Consider the following 17,639-nt stretch of genomic DNA (forward strand, 5'->3'; position numbering starts at 1 on the left):
ACCATCTTACACTGAAATCAGTGAGAATGGAGGGTGCTTCACTGTTCAACACCTTGTTGGTTTGGTCACAAGAAATGGACCACATATCTACTCTACCTAAAATATAATTATGGTGTATCTACAAGCAGGAAATCTGCTTTGCACCTGTTTTATCACAGGGACAAAAAGCACAGGAAGTATTTGGAAAATGAGGAACACACCTGTGTGTGAGTGGATAACAAAGCATCTTTATGTATAATCATTTGCTATAAGTCATTTCAGAGTTGACAAGCTGTTTTTCAACTTCATGTCAGCACTGCCTGATGCATCTAATTAATCCCGTTCTCCAGCTGACAAATATCAGCTGCTCTTTCTAAAACATGGTTTCTCCCTTAAGTACATCCCTCTGGCAAAGTTAAATATTAATTATCCTTTTTTATTTTTATGATTATTCATGGGTGCTAATGTCACTGCACAATGAATGGGGAAGTCAATACCACAAGATATTAGAAGTGTTGTTTCTGAACCTGTGCAGCAGTTGATATGTATGGAGCCATGCTAGAAATGAATGTGGTAGTTGTGGCTGGGCTGTGTCAACAGTCACACACATCAGTGGTGAGACTCAAAGCCCTGCAGTTTGGTGGATGGAGGCACTGGGCCTGGGTTTGAAAAATGTTCCTTCTCTTCTTAGCTCAGGCACTGGCCTGTTTATAACTGCAGAAATCATATCACCTTTTAATCTGTATATTGAAATTTGAAGGCATGGAACAGCATGAGTAGTGAGGTGCCCAGGTACTCAGGCCTGAGTTGCGTGGATGTCCTGGGTTCAGCAGTAGCAGTCATTTTTAGACAGGACACCTGACCCAAACTAGCCAAAGAGGTATTCCTTACCACAGCACGTCATGCCCAGTATATAAACTGGGGGCAGTTACCCAGAAGGGCTTGATCACTGCTCAGGTCGGGCTGGGTATCAGTTGGTGGGTGGTAAGCAGTTGTGTTCTCTTCTCTTGTTATTCCCCTTATCATTACTATTATTGGTGGTAGCAGCAGTGGTTTGTGTTATACCTCAGTTACTGGACTGTTCTTATCTCAGCCTGTGGGAGTTACATTCTTTCGATTCTCCTCCCCATCCCTTCAGGAGCTGGGGGACGAAGGGGGGGAGTGAGGGAGTGGCTGCATGGTTCTGGGTTGCCAGCTGGGCATAAACCACAACACTGGATTTGTACTTTTCCTCAGGATTCAGGTGGTGCTAGTCTGCTGGAGCTCTTTGGGATCCTGCTATCCTTCTTTCCACCCTTTGTGCCAATGATTGTGGGAGCTGGTGTGAACCACTACCCTTAACTCTCTGCCATACTTTGCCCTACATCTTCAGTAATTCCCTCCCCCCCTCGCCTGCTGCCATCCCTCAGACAGAAGAGGGTTGTCCTTCACTGAGCAGATGTGTGTCCTCATTGCCACATCAGTGAGTAGCTGTTTCATATGAATCCCATTTCTGCTTGTCTGCTTTCTCTCCAGGTGACCACAGGCAGTGTCTGTAAACCTTCCTTTCAAACCCAGCCATCTTTGTGTGCTGGTTCTCAGGAAGATACGTATACATGCCTTGTGAAACAGGCTCAAAACCAGACACTGAGCAGGGAGATATGTTGTAATCGCGTTTCCTGAGACCAGTTATACCAGCTGTAGCCATTCTATGACATCCTTCACTGTTCCCACAAAAAAGAAGTTGCCCATCTTGTCCACTTTGCTGCCACACTGACATGAAGACTTATGCAGTCATTTTCTTTCCAGAGGGATTTGCAGATGCACTTGTTTGCTGGCCCCATGCAGGGGCTGATGGAGCTGTGCAAGCTCTTATCCTTTGTGCCTTTCACAGTATTGTGGGCAACTTTGAAGCTGTTCCCTTCCTCAGGTGGCACTTCAGGGTATGCAGGCTCACTTTTATCTCAGTCTTTTGCTCACTGCAGCTTGATCCATCTGTCTCTCCATGTGGATCTGAAAGATGCTGACATACAGGAGGATATCCTGTAGCTGTTCCCTACCTTATTGCGATTTCTCACCTTGCCATTGACATGACTTTCTGACCTAGCTTCGTTGTGAATACTTTCTAGCATGACTAGCATTTTCTTACCCACATCACACAGCCCAGCATGTCTGCAACTCAGTGTGCTAGACTTGTCTTGCCTCCCTTTTTGTAGCCAGTGAAGTATTTGGATTTCAGTTGATTCACTGAGACAGACCATAGGACTGAAATAGTCACTGAAACTTGTTAGAGCTTGCGCTAATATTTTTGCAATATGTAGATGAAAATTGAACTTGGTCCTAAAACAGTATATTTTAGAAGCCTGGAGTGTTTATGGATATATTCATTATAAAGATAAAAGTTAATAACATCTGTTTGCATTGAGAGTGCCCTGCTTAGGAAATGAAGTGCAAATAACTATGCCTGGGTACCTGCCACATGTTTAGGCTGTGGTTTTGTTACATGAAAATTTGCATGTCTCTCTTGTGTCTTTAAGTGTCTGAAGAAGTGACACCTATGAAGGTTTTGAAGAATGCTTGGGCTTTTTATGTTGGATACCTGCTAAAGATACAACTCCTAACCAAAAGAAACTGAGGTGGGTAGAATTAATGTGAGCATGAAAGCTCATGGTAGTAATGGTAGATATCCAATCATTATAATTATTTCCAAGTAATTTAGCCTATCTCTAGTTATAATATGAGGTCATCTTGATGCAAAATAATGTCTAATTAGATGCAATCCCTTTTCAGGTACACGTAATAGATTCAGGAGAAAATCCTTTTGGCTCCTGTTGTTGGAAGCTTTTAATTCTTAATTTACCTTTTTCTCTTTTTTTTTTTTTTTGTAATTGATCTTTTAGCAAATAGGGCAAATCAATCTATTTGAATTAACTGGCATTTCTTCTTTGGTTTCCCACTCTCCCTTCCTGATGCTTCTTTTTTATTTCCCTTTATTTGAATGTTACTTTAATTTATTCAATGTTGTTTGAAACCAGTGAATAATGATTTCAAGCCATAGGCAAGACAAAGTCTGCAGCACAGGGAAGGTTGCAGCTTCGCGAACATGGAAGATCTGCAGAAAGGTTGTGTTGGCCACCTTCTGGCATCAGGACTGGTAAGGGCAGCATCAGAGTTAAGCAGGACTGTGGGGCTAAGGTGCGACAGAGTAGAAGAGCAGTAGGAGGAACGACCACAACCACAGAAAATAAAGATGATAAGCAGCCAAGAAGGAAAACTGACTGATCTGCATTTACTAAAAAATACTATAAGCTAAATATTGTTTCACCTTGATAGCTTATAAGAAAGTCCCTATGAGATCAGATTTGCAAAAAACACCTGGTTATTGTTCACAGAAACATATCTCATATTTATTAGTGTTTGTACAGCCATTTGCTTTTTTCAGTGTTTATTCGTATCTCTTCTTTCACCTTACACAGATATACCATATGCTCTGTGGCAGGCAGATTTCTGCTCTAGGGTGCATTCGCCCTTTCTCCCATTGGAGTTGTGGATCTCTCCAGCTGTGAGGGGCAACACTGTCCACTGGTTTGAGCTGTAGGGTGGGAGTTAGCAACTCTTCGTATTTTCTTGCCCTGGTTTCTTTCCTAGCTTGTTCTGTATTTCTTGTGTCTGTCAAGCAGTGGAAACTTTTGTTAGGATAGCGGTTGTCACAGTGTCATAGAAAAGTGACAAGAAAGCTGTTTTTCACATGGTCTGTGAGGTGAGACTTTTTTTTTGGAATGGGAGTGCTCAAAAAATAAGGAACCTTAAGTTAGCAGGTAGTCTTGTTTTCCTCATCTGTAAAAGATGCATAACATCAGTTCTCCCTTGGATTTTTCAAAGATTAATTCATGTTTATAATGAACCTTGAAAATAGAAATTGCTAAGTAGCATTAACTCAATCAGAAATTGTTTTTCTGTTAAACAAGATCTTTATCTTTCCTATAACTTGCCTCTGCTAATCTCAGTTTGTACTTAATGTATTTGGAGTTAAATCAAATTGGAGAGGCTTAGATTCAGGGACAGAATGACCATGGAAGAGAAGGAGGGTTTTGTAAGATAGTAGATTGCTGCTTGGAGATGCAATCTGTAATCTCAGTTTGAGGGCCAGATCAAGGTGAAATAGTGTTCTGGCCTAATAGATGTATTCATCTCATTTTCTGGCCAACTAAAAATCAGTCCAGACCATGCATGAAGACTGAGGAGATTAAATAGAATCTACAGCAATATCTCAGGGAAGAGAAGAATACAAAGAAATGGATTCTTCTCTGTTGGAGCAGTTGAGGCAGTCCTAGGAAGAGGCAGCACCCATTCTGTGAGCTTCCCTGTGCTGAATTAGTTGTGGTATTCAAGATTACTTCAGCACTAGCAAATAAAATATACCAGGGATTTTTTTGCTGGCCCCAGGGCCAGCTGGACTGTTATAGCTTTTGACCATAAATTCTCTTCCTCTCCCACCCCAACAAGGGGGCCCATCCAAACTGTCTCTTGAGAATTGTCCCTCGCTATAGGTGAAGTGTCCAGGTATTGTTTGAGAAAGAGCTGTTTACCATGGGACAAGTCTGTGCCAAAGACTGTACTGACAGTCGAGCAGCAGGGTGATACTATTCCAGTACTTGGGCCCATGCCCTGGCCCTCTTTGGTTGCCTAGTGCAGATAGCCCATGTGTCTCTTACTCCGGCTACATCCTCCTGTTCCTTCAGCCCTTTCTTGAATTCTTGGCTTGAGTTCTTGTTTTATTTGCTTGTCTCAGAATAGCATTGCCAGGATCTGAACTGCCTTCTGGAGTGGGTCAGATAGCCCAGCCCATCACTGGCTGCTTAATGAGCAGAGGGAAACCTGCAGTCCTTTGGCATGGTGGGATGTGCAGGGCTGTATGCTTGGCTGGACGGTGTGTGAAGAGTAAAAGGGTCAGTGCCCTGCCTCAACACACTAGTGCATGTACAGACCACGATGCAGATGCATTCACAGGGTAATTCTCCAAGCTGTCATTTCGCAGTCATAGCCAAGCTCTTAGGCTGTAATAATGTTGAAGCAATGAAGTGGGTCTCATCTGACAAAATGCCTTTTATATGCAGAAGGCAATACAAGTTTGGTAATCATATAGCTTTGAAATTTGGGATGGAAAGTGATTATGAAACCTGAATAACTTATTCTAGAAGAACTAATTTCTTCTAATTCACAAAGCTAGAGAGTATCATGTAGATCATTTGTAGGTTTCTGTGTGTAGTCACACAAATACATGTGTATTTATTTGACAAAACACTGGGAAAACAAGATGATGATCTGAAATTAGAGGCTGACTCAGATGACTGAAATTTAATTTGTCAGCAAGTGAAATTAGTAGCAATGAATAGAAAACATAAAGTGATTTTATCAGATTTTCTGCACAGATCTTGTTTTACAGGAGAAAGAATGTACAACATATAAAACCTCAAAATATTAAAATAAATGTAAAATTATAGTAACTTTTAGCATATGGCAGAAAGAAATAAAAAAAAAATAAAACAAAACAACAAAACCAACCCAAAAGCTCCAAACCCTATTGCTTTCTCGAAAAGTGCAGATTGTGTCATTCATGTTAAAGTTTTCCATGTTCCTATGAAGCATGGGAGAGAGTCCCGAGTGTACAACCTTCTTGTCCTCTTAGCAAAAAGAGCTTTTCAGTTCTGCAGATTATTAGGTCACATGCGTAAATTAAGCACACACTTATCTACTGAACTGGGCTGCCTTTTGCCACAGAAGTCAAAGGCAAGTTTTGCATTATCCCAGACCAACCTGCAAATTGCAAGACCTGTTGTGAGACAGCTTTAGTTTTTTATTAAGAGAAGGGTGTTCTCTTTGAAGAAAGAAAAAGGAACTGTTCAGTCTTGCAAAGACCTCAGAAAGGCTTTCCTCAAAAAGGAGAAATCACATGATGAAGCCAAAATATTTAAAAGGATTTGATAAATTCTTTTTCAGGCTTTAGGGGACTTCTGAATAATTGTGTCAGTCACAGACTCTTTCTTTCCTGCTTATGGCAATATAAATTGTACTGTGACCCGTACTGATACTAGCAACTGAGAGACAGATGATCAGAAGTCTAGCATAAATCTAGCTATTTTTAAATTGCTTGTAATCTTTAATTGAGATAGAATAAATTGAAGGGGACAACTAAGAGCCTGAGAAATTTGTTAAATGCAAACTGAGCTGGAACGAGTAAGACATCTCCTACTGGGATAACTAAATGCAAAAGCCCATCTAGAAGCTGGGAGCAAGGGTTGGGTTATGGAAAAAGAGAAAAGAGCATTCCTTGGCCAGGAAAGCAGATGTAATCATGAAATGGTTGTAGGCTCAAGAAGCATTATTTCTCTGCAAGTATATGCCCTCTAATTCACCTGAAAGATTCTTATCTGTTTTCCCTCCTAAAGTGTGCATACATATCCAGATTACTCATACAAATTATTTTGCTTCCTTCCATGCTTCTAAACCTATGTTCCTGTGTTTTGTTATCGTTAAGGAGGCTTTTGACTTGTGGTTGCAAGTTGCTACAGAGCCTGTCCCAAAGTAGACCTGCTGGCTGTATATTGAGTTCAGGCATGGAGATGGGTGTGATCATTGTATTGGAAACACAGACCCAAGCTGAGGGTAGTCAATAGCAGACCTCTGTGATGGGGTTTTAGTTTATCTTATTGGGGCTCTTACGTGACACCCTTGCAGCACAGGCTGAAGGCTTTTGGTTGCATTGTGTATGAGAGGAAAAAGGGGAAGGTGGCATGAACTTGTGAACTATGCAGTGCCCTAGGTCCAAGGCTTAACAACCCTTCACCCCATCTGGCCACATGCCTAGCATGGGAAGTATCTCCATTTCCCTCATAACTGAAATTTTCATGGCCGGGATTGTACTCTGCTTTGGGCATGGGAAAACCAGCCTGAAACCCAGACTGTGCTCCTAGAAAGGTGAACTTTCGATTCTGTCCCACGGTGCTGGCTTTATAATCCCTCTGAAGCCAAAGGTTGGAAAGGAAGTTAGGCACCAGGAATCTGGCTGGCTTTAACTCTCCTTAAAACTGCTTTTTGAGTGCTGCTTTATTAGATTCTCTAAGATGTTAAGGCCGGTGGTTCAACAGGTACACGGCAAATCTCGAATGATTACAGTATCAAGGTTAAGGCAGAGTGAAATTCTGAGGAGCTCTTTGAGCCCTAATACTGTGGGTAGCTAGGTAGCCACAGGCCTTCCAGAGACCCAGCCCTTTTTCCCTGGCTGGACGAACAGGTGAATAAAAAATGGTGCTGAAGAGGGAAAAGGCATATAGGTCCTTTTCATCCTGGTATGTCTTTTTTTCCTTTTGGACATGCCTTAAGAGGACAGGGTCTCTTACTCTTCAAGAACATGTACACAGCTGATGGACCTTGCTTAGGATGAGCAAAGACAGGGATGGTTTCTTCTGTCCAAAGTCTGAGAGCAATCTGTTATTTTAAGAACAACTTTATTAAATAAAGTGATGGAAAAATAGGCTTTTGATACAAATGGCTTAGACCCTCATCCTGCTGTAGCCGCTTCTCTGTGACAGTACTGCATGTGATACAGTCTGAGCTTCACATGGTTGCCAACCCTTTCCCTTCTATTTTTCATGTTTTTAAAGCAATTTCAAGTGTGCATGTGAAGATTCCAAAAATATTAATACAAATTACATTAAAAGATGTTTCTGGTGCTCCTATTTAGACTGTTCTTGGCAGAGGGCTGTGGAGTTCAGCTAGAGCTGCCCCAGGCTTGCCAAAGCCAGCTGAGCAGCAGGTTCCCCCTCCTCCTTCTTCCACCACCAAGAAGGGAAAAAAAAGTCTGTGGAGCCCTAGATAGACTTTGAAAATGTTAACAGAAAGAAGTGAAGAGCAGTCTAGAAGCCAGATGTGGTTGGGAGAGAGAGGAAAAGATCTGGGCAGTTGTGAAATGGTAGAGGGGAAAGGATTTATCATGGGATGGTAGGAAGGGCTGCAGAGGGGATTAAAAACAGGCAAGTGAACATTACTGGAGGCTGATGATATTACAAGGGAAATAGCTGCTTGCTGCTGGCTGTGTAGGAGGCTTGTCAGACTTGGGGAAGTAAAAGCATAGTGCTTACATCAACAGGATTTTATTTTTTTTTTTAATGGCATCTGGTCCTGTGTTGCATTTGGGCATGATATTTAGTGACCTACCTACATGTGACACATTTGCTGTAGGCAGTGTTGGTTGCTGCAGCTGGCAGGGACTGGAAAGCTTGCAGAGGGGAGTTCTGGAGCACAAGCACCCAGTACTGCCCAAGCCCTGAGCAGGTCCAAGCCGGGTACATCAGTGTCAGCACCAGAGGTGTCCCACTGGTGATTTAAACCATGTGAGTTTCAATGTTCCGGCTTGAACTTTGGCTCTTGCAAGCCCCTGTACTGAAAAGAAAATGTGTATTTGATTATGAGTGAAAAGGAATGCCTGAGCCATCTTCAGACATTTGAAAAAAGGGATTTGATTTGGTCTTTTTGTTTCACAGAAAAGTGGGGCATAGGGAGGGAGGAAAGAAGGGAAGGAGAGAGAATCCCTGACACCTCCAGCTCTGCAGCAGCACCATGGGTGCAACCTGGAATTGCTGTGGCCATGTAAATGCCGCAGCCTGGGCTTGGCCACATTCAGTGTTGGCCAGCTGCTAAATTTCCTCTTGCATAAAGAGCCCTGTGTGGCCACGAGGCATTTTATGCGTGAGAGAAGAGACCTTGCTGGCTTAGTGGTAGTGTGGGAGAGCTGAGTGGAACTGGGCTTGGATTTAACTCACATCTAGCAAAGTCCTGTCTGGGTTGAAGCCCTGCTTTTGCTCCTTGGTTCTCTGCTCTGTCCTCAGTGTGGGCTAGATCAGCTCTTGCACACCATGGTAGGTGGTAAAACCACTAAATTTTACCTTCTAAAACCACTTCACAATTTGGTGTAAATGCTGCTTTCTGGTGTGAAAAGACACAGGGTTGCAGCAGCAGGGAAGAGGCAGGTCATGGCTAAGGGATGTCTATGAAGGGATATGGGGAACCTCATCCTGGGACTGATGGTGTTGGACTGGTCTTGCTTGGTTTTACAGACTCCATTTGAAATCAGGGAGACCCTTGCTTGTCCACATCATGCAGTGTTGACTTCCATGCCTAGGTTGAACAGAAGTTACCTGGTTTCATCTTCCATAGGACTGACATGAAAAGAATAAGGATGAGGGGAACATGAAGGAGTCAGTTATACTATACCAAATGGCACAATTTCTATTTGTTCTGAGATTTGCTGGCAGTGAGGACATGGAATAGTGGAATAGAAGTTTTAAATTCTTTGAGAAGGTTTTTATTGGCTAACTGCCAAAGGAGAGTAGTCAGAATGAGGTGTGAGGCAAGCAATGCCCTTCTACAGCCCACCGTAAACCACAGGAGGCTACATTGATTACCCAGGCCGTGAGGGTCAGCCCCATCTCTGTGCAATCTCCAGAAGGATGTGAATGAGCCCTAGTCCCTCAGTACTGCAAGAGCTAAGCAGAAGCTACATGCAGTCTCTATTGCTTGTTAATGCCTTTTTCTCCTTATCCAAATCCATGGGGTTTTCAGGCTGTAAGGAACAGCCAGTTTAGTAGAGCTTGTATTGTAACGTTTTATTAGGTTGTGACCCATATTTGGGATTGCTCAGATCCTTTCTCCACCATTACTGTTGTTTGGTCCTTGAGTGTTCTTTTCTTGGTAGAAATGATGCTGTGTTTTTAACTTTGGATCCCAGCTACCATTTACTTTCAGTGGACAGAGATCAAAAAGTTCTCAAAGTCCGTCTCAGAACATTAGATACCCTTAAAAGTTTGAAAGTTCTGATCAGTCAGTGACTTTGCAAGAGCATTTCAGAGGTGCTTCAGAATTAATGGGTCAGGTTAACCATCAGCTGATCTTTTTTACTGTTGTGGGTCACAGACCCCCTTCTGTTTCAATGGACATAGAGTTTTATTGCATGAAAAGGAATTGGACTGAATAAACCAACAGTCTTTCCTGAGGACATAGCATGGTGTGATAATCACACAGTATAGCAGGCAACAGAAAGAATAGGAGCAATTGTATCCAATACCTGTTTTATTGGAATGTGCCTGCCTGTTCATGTCAGGCAGGAGAGAAAGGTTGTTTTTCCTTTCTGAAGAGGGAAAATTTGAGGGAAGCAGTGCCAGAACCTTTCCAGGTTTAGAGAAGTGGAGGAAACACCTGCTACGCCATCAGCATTCTTGTTAACAGTGACTGCATGAGTGACAGAATCTGTCCCTTCCGGAGATGATTCAGACTCAGAAGACTCTTGGTAGTGATGACACGACCGCCTGGTAGCTCCTGAAAGCAGAACTAATGAGCAGTGCCACTCACTTAGCGTATGGTTTGACAACAGATGCACATGTTGGTAATTAAGTATTTGGCTGCATTACATTATTTTATTTTTGGATTTCTCAAACACACACCCATTGCAATCTCTAGGCACATTTACATGATTTAAAATTGTTAAACTTACATCATAACAAAGGTAGAAAAATCAGCACAGGGAAACTAAGCCCTGCTTTTCAGAGGTGCTCGGTAGTACATAGGCCTCCCTGTGCACCCCAGATCTAGGAAACACAGGTTTTGTGTGGCAAAAACATACATAGGGAATAATCCCAGGAACTCATCCCATGTGGAATTGAGCTATGACTGTTATTTCAAACCAAACCAGTACACAAGTCTTGAACCAGAGTTTTCTTCTACTATATGATCACATCTATCACTGCTTGTGACTAGCAAAGGCTTGGAATGGCTTTGAATTTCATGAACTTCATAAATATCTGAATGCAATTATACCTCGCAGCATTAGAGAGCAGATTCAAGTAGTTCATATTCAAAGAGATCTTCTGGAATGTTTTATTCTGTCCTTGTATGCCAGCAGCTAACGTATATCAGCATGTTAATGCTGGCCTCAGCCACAAGCTGAAAAATATAGACGTAGTGGTGCTTGCTGGAGCATCTTGCTCCCAAATTTTATACCTTTTCTAATTCAGTCCAGATACTTACTAAAACTCTGCCTTGGAGCCCATGCAGCTTTGCTATATATCTCAGATATAGTGGAGGAACAGTTGCCCTAGAAATTATGTAATGGCTTCTCAGACCACTGTACCTAGGTTTCTGTGGTGGGTCATTAAGGAGGAATTACTGTGCATTGTAAAAGCATGATCAAGAATCATATGATGACTGGGAATATGATGTGGTCCAGGAATGGTGCATGATTTTATGGTTTTACCTAGACATTATCTTACAGGATAATGATTACCTTTTGCATGCAGTTTAGGAGCTGGGCCAAGTATGTTGAACTTGAGTTCATTTTGAGATTCTGAAAGCAGCAAAACCAGTGATAAGACCTGTTCTCTATCCTGGTATTAGTAATGGCTCACAGCAGAGGTCAAAGATCGACTGGAATATCCCTGTAAAACCACCTGTGAAGTTGCTAAATATTTTGAGTCTCTGGAGTCTTGTCTAGAAATTCTCAGCCTTGTTTTACAATTCAAAGAAATTCCAAGAATTTGTCACCACTGCCTTCCAAAAGTATAATAGTTAAGTGCCATCTTTCCACAAAAAAAGGTAAAGTAAAATCTTTTTGTTTTGCTCTCTGTATTTGTAAGCATGATTCTAGATCTAAAATTGCAAGATGCTGGTGCAAAGACACTATTTTGCTGACTGAGAGGTGTCTCAGTGTAGCTTTCTGTGTTCTTCTTCACTGGTTGGAAGGTCTGCCTGCATACACCAGAAAAATACTACATCTTAAACTCTTTTTTCATTAAGAATAGCTAACCCCTACTTCAGTCTACGTCAGCACTGACCCTGAGAAGAACATTTAGAATTTTGAAGGAGAAAGAAATAAGACTACTAAGAAGCAAGATGTGACCAGGCAGCTCCACCTACAAGCTCTAAACCCTCCAGGGCAATCTCAGGTTTCTGCTGCGTACTAGCATACAAAACAGATTACATCCTAACCTAGACTGCAAGCATGAGAGTATTGGAAATATGTTGCAGGTGTTTGATGGTAAACAGTGTTTATAGCTGCCAGGATGGAAACATTTATGTGCGTGAGTGAGTGCAAGTGGAGGGCAGGCCTCAAACTTTCACCCCATTACCTTCACATTTCAGTTTTGCTTTGCTGAGCACTAGGTGCCCTGTGACTGCAGTCTGCTAGTGAATTTAAGAAAGCACTGATGATTTCACTTGAGTATGTCCTATGTTCAAATTTGAAATACTAGAATCACCTGAGAAGTAGTGTGCTAATTTATCACAGGATCAAAAATACACAATGGAGACTGAATGGAAGAGGATGAATTCTGACAGGCATGCTTTTATTTTTTCAAGCAAGTATTTTTTGCTTGGGTGGGTGGTGCATTAGTTATATATACAACTCATGCTTTTAGCTACAGCAAAATGTGAAAATACATAATAATAGCTCTTCACGTTAAGGCTTCCTCTTTTTTCTTTTTTCTTTTTTTTTTTCTTCTTTTTCACTTCAGTTAGTTTGAGACTTTAGATTATTCTCTTTCTGAGAACTGGGGGAAGTACTTTTAATACCTCTTACTGTGAGTGGTAACCGGGCTGCCCTTAGCCTGAGATGAAAACAGCAGTAAATTTACTAGGGAGCTGAGGCAGAAGGTGGGACTTCCAGTGCAAGACTCTTGCTTACTGAGTCACAGTGGTTCCCAGTCAGTCAGGAAGATAAAGAAAAAACCATATTAATCCAAAATACAAGGCAAATTCAACTTTGATGACCTAGTGTGTATGAAGGGCTAAATATGATCTATGGTATCTTTTTCCATAGGAAAAAAAAAAAGAAAAAAATCCAGTAGTATTAGTACAGCCAGAAGGACAATGTGTTTACTAAATTTCTGCTCTGCACACAGTGGTTGACAATTGCCCACAGTGAAACCGTGCCACAGGCGGGACTAATGAACCTGTTGGTCTCTGCCATCAGGGCTTTGCAGAGGCTGGGGTGGGGCACTGGGGACAAGAGGTGCTCACCACAGCCCCAGCACACCAGCTGCCAGTGAGTTTTGTGGGTGGGGTGGATGTTAAGGAAGGGAAAGTTAACGAGCTGGTTCAAACGAGCTTGTGCAGCAAACCACTGAGGGCGCATCCTATCTCCTTGGCATAAGATGTCCCCTGTTGCTTTCCTTTTGGCAAACGCAGTTCTTACCTCCCACTTGTGCCAGTAAAAAATACAAGAACATAAAATGACTGGTTCAGCTTTGCCTTTTGATAATGGTCAACCAGATGCCCAGGGAAGTGTATACAGGGCAACTGCAGGAATATTTCCTTACAAATTTCCTTTCTAAGCCACAGAAGTCTGTTTATTGCCCAAATGGATGCCTGTCTTGAGACCATATACTATTCACAATATCCTTTGGCAAGGCAGAACTACCAGCTCTGTTGAGAAGTTTCTCACCTCATTTTGGAGGAGAGGTACTTCTGTCTCCTGATTTCTGTTTTGCGTCCTTAATTCTCAGTGAGCATTTCTTACTCACCTTTTCTGTGTCACTTTTTGCAAGAGTCATGCACCTTAGTTTTCTTTTCCAGGAAATTAAACATCTGAACCCCCATCGTGTGTGCACCTTTGCAGGTTCAATGGAGTCTGTGATATGGGGCAGCAGAGGGTCTTTCCAGCAGGGATTTCTTCAGTATAGGCTTAAGGTGCCTCCTTCCTTGACTGCAGAGCAGCCATATAGACACTTGTCTTCCTCAACTCCAAGAGAAATGGTAGTCAGGTCAGCTGAAGTGTGTCTAACCTCAGGGAGCAGTGAAGAAGGCATCCTTGTTTTCCTAATGCATATGAAAGAGGTTCAGGGATGAGGGAGCACAGAGTAGGAACCATGCATCCTGCTCAGATTTAGAAGACTCAAGAGGTTTGTAAAATCATCCTGTTAATAAAAATACACCTTTTCTAAATTCTGAGAAGGTATAAGCATTTTAAAAACCTAGAACAGCTTAATCTCAACACAGCATAACAGAAACTCTTGAAGCTGAGTAGGGTAGACCTTATGAGAGTTCAGAACTGTGGTCGGCAACTCTTCATTCATGCACAGAGTCCTGCCTCCTGTGATCTGCCCCTGGAGCCCCATGAGCTGGGCAGGTTGAGGAGTGGAGGGTACAAGCAGACATTTCCACGGTGCACAGCTGAGAGCATCTGAAAGTCAGAATGCCCAACTTTTGAGTTGGTTTGTGGGGTTTTTTCCCCTTTAAATTGGGTGGATGCTTTAAAAAGCAGACATTTCTTCTTTAATTTGTAGCTCTTAATTCATTTATAAACTACATGTGCTTTACGAGTGATTATGCTAATTCACTTAAGACTGTTTAAACCCTCACACTGATTAGCCTAAGTATTCATATTAACTATATTGTACAAATAAGATATTATCTTAAAAATGTGCCTAACAAAGCTCCATAATCTCAAATATGCTACTTTACTGAAGGCAACTATTAGCTTTACTGAATTCAGCCACTTCTAAACATTCTGTTTTGGTTTGTATTCATGTATGTTATACAGTGGGACTAGGCTGGTGGAACATGTTTAACAGCAGAAATAACCAGTTAAATTTATATTTCATCCGGTCTCCAGGCAAAAGACTTTGTGGGGTCACACTCAGCTCATGCATGCAGAGGAGCAAGCAGGTTGTAACCCTTCTGAGGCAGGTGGAATGGACCTCCTCTCTGCTGTAAATTAGCACAACATGGCCCTGGCCCTGGTTTCTGCTCTGAGGTCTGCCAGGTGCTGCAGGGCTGCAGGCAAATGACTTAGCCCAGGGGGTCTGGTTTTCCCCATCTGCATGGGGTAATGATGCTTAGCTACCTTCGACGTTTACTGATGAGAAATGCTATGTGAGTCATAGGCGTTGTTATTAAAGGTATCTGGAGTGATGATTTCTTTGGGCAGCTTGGTGCTGAAGGTGTCTGAGGCCATTTTGGTCAGGTTCCTCTAGGGCTGTCAGTATTTTTCTTGGTTAAATGATCCAGGGAGTATAAAGAGAAATGAGGATCTGTGCTCTCTCTGTACTGCTCTGAAAGCAGAAAGGGTATTTTGAGTGATGTGCCTGATGCAGAAAATTTGTTGCCAGCTTGCAGAAGGTCTTCTGGCAGCATAGTCCCAGGACATGACTCTTCTGGAGGGACAGAGCTCCTGCCTTTCAATTTGGAGAAGGAGCAAACATGGTCTACTGTCTTTGAGGCAAAATGACACAGCTCTTTGACGTTTTTGTTGGTACATCTTTTAAAAATCTGTCTTAAGATGAATTTAAATTAAGACTCTTTTTGGTTTTGTGTTGCTACATGAGCCTGGCAAGCTGTGAAGTCAAGAGGGCCCTTCTTTTAGAAGGGAGCTGAGGATTACAGTCCCCTCCTGGCTGGCCAGCATCCCAGCCACATTGGTTATGGGGCAAGGCCATGTGTCCCCCCAGCCCCAGAAGAAGTCCCAGTAGTAACGGGCATGGACACTTCTAAGCCTTTCCACCCTGTCCATTTATTTGGGCTGGTTCTTCCTCTGTGTGCTGAGCACTCTCAGCAGCAATTAGAGACAGTTAACTGAGCTCTGGGCTTTGTGCAAAGTAACTGACAAGGTCAGAGAGTACAGGTGGAAAAAACAAAGTCTGAAGTAGACATTTGTATATCTAACACTATAAGATTACTTTAAAAAATGTGCTGTGTGGAAGGAATGCATGGAAGAAGCTATGCTACTTTGCTAATATGTGATACTTAGACTATTTTGCCCAAATAGGCAACTGCTTATACACATGTGGCCCTGTCAAGCAGAACCCCTGCACTCACCCGTTGGGAATAGTGACACCTGTGCATGCGGGTGCTGACTTTTGCATACACAGAAGCTGCTTTTAGGGTGCATGGGCACAAGCACTCCTCCCTGAACATCTGCAGGTGCGGCTGCATGCAAAGAGACAAAGGGAAGTTGAAAGGAGGCAATAGTATGTGCCCGTCATGGCAAAAAATCATGAGTCACACTTCAGAATACTGTAAGATTCCATATTTTCCATTTTTTCCCTGAAACCAGGAAGGCCAGAGTTTCAAGGACAGCAGGTAATAGCCTCCAGGAAAGAGAACTGTGAGCCCAGCAAAATGTGGAAGCTGACAACCCTGAAACTTTACCCCCAAATGTCTTGAAACAGCTGCCACTGAACTGTCCACAGCACAGATTTGTCACAGCACAGTCATGCACTGTGTCACCATCGAAGTGTAAACCAGGAGACCCTCTTGCTGTCCTTTTAAGAACAGAGAGCGAAGCAAAGAGCTACATAGCTTGTGTTGATGAAACTCCCACCAGGATGGCAGCACCAATGCAGGGATGTTGCACATCAGCACAGCTTCTCTTGCATGCATGTGTGCAAAGCACAGCCTAAAAACGTGTGTGTGCAGGTTTTGCTTTGAGAGAAGATACGTCAAGGTCAAGCTAGATGTGTAAGGGTTGAACACCCGTCTCGCTGAAAAATGGGTAATGGTTGCATTTTAGCATTTACGTGTTTAGTGTCATAAGAGAGTGTGGTTTTTTTTAATTCATAGAATCATAAAATCATAGAATAGTTATGGTTGGAAATGAGCTTAAGATCATCAAGTTTCAACCCCCCTGCCATGGGCAGGGACACCTCACACTAAACCATGCCACCCAAGGCTCTGTCCAACCTGGCCTTGAACACCACCAGGGATGAAGCATTCACAACTTTGTTGGGCAACCCATTCCAGTGCCTCACCACCCTAACAGTAAAGAATTTCTTCCTTATATCCAATCTAAACTTCCCCTGTTGAAGTTTTAACGCATTACCCCTTGTCTTATCGCTACAATCCCAAATGAAGAGTCCCTCCCCAGCATCCTTATAAGCCCCCTTCAGATACTGGAAGGTAATATACATTAAGAAATGTAATTAAGGATATGTACAGAAGGCATGTTAGATTTCAGGATGGGTTAACAAACTAAATCATGAGCCTAAAACCATGCTGCTTTTTCTTCCGTGCCCCTAATTAGGGAAGTTTAAAATCTTACCCAGTTTCTGTATGAGAAAAAGTAATACCAAGATCTGCACTTCTGCATGACACTGAAAAGTTTTCATGGTCCTCAGAGCCACGCAGTGTTGCAGGGAATCTAACTACTGAAAAGCAGATAGCAACATCGAAAAAAGAAAGATGAGTAAGAAGAGGACCGAGTCTATGATTTAATTGGAATCAGTGGGAATTGTGCCATTTGCCTTTGGTGGCAGCAGAATCAAAGCTGAAACACCGGCTGTAGTTTATTTTAGATTGCTGCCTGTCATAGTTTAAATTTCAGATATCTCCACAGGGTTCTTTTAACTATCTACAATTTATAGCAGCAATATATGTTCTAAATATTTTTTCTCTACCAGAAGGTAAGCTGAGCCTGTAAGGTCTGTGAGTGAACCAAAGTCTGCAAATTTTGAACCTAAAGTGGGTGTCTTTAGGATGTGTCTTCGGACCAGGCCTCCAAAGCTGTGTATGCAAAGGTAAGAGGTTTGAGTGAGTTGTGCTGCTGAGGATTTCTCAGGTATAGAGAAAGGTATGGAGAGCAGAAGCCAGCTAAGTGGACTGAAGATGGAGCAGCCTTCAGGGTGAAAGTCTCAGCA

General features: G+C 42.5%; 1 long non-coding RNA gene across 2 annotated transcripts in view; it reads left to right on the forward strand.

The window, feature by feature from the left end:
- Nucleotides 1–2,507: 2,507 nt before the first annotated feature.
- The window catches only part of LOC115947201 (uncharacterized), a 129,312-nt gene continuing 114,180 nt past the window's right edge, over nucleotides 2,508–17,639 (forward strand). For both annotated transcript variants that reach the window (XR_004081150.2, XR_004081149.1), the window contains exons 1-2: nucleotides 2,508–2,594; nucleotides 17,403–17,519. This is a non-coding gene — a long non-coding RNA (uncharacterized lncRNA). The remainder of the gene's footprint in view (nucleotides 2,595–17,402; nucleotides 17,520–17,639) is intronic.

The sequence above is a fragment of the Melopsittacus undulatus genome, chromosome 3, assembly GCF_012275295.1.
Source record: "Melopsittacus undulatus isolate bMelUnd1 chromosome 3, bMelUnd1.mat.Z, whole genome shotgun sequence".
NCBI classification, from domain to species: domain Eukaryota; kingdom Metazoa; phylum Chordata; class Aves; order Psittaciformes; family Psittaculidae; genus Melopsittacus; species Melopsittacus undulatus.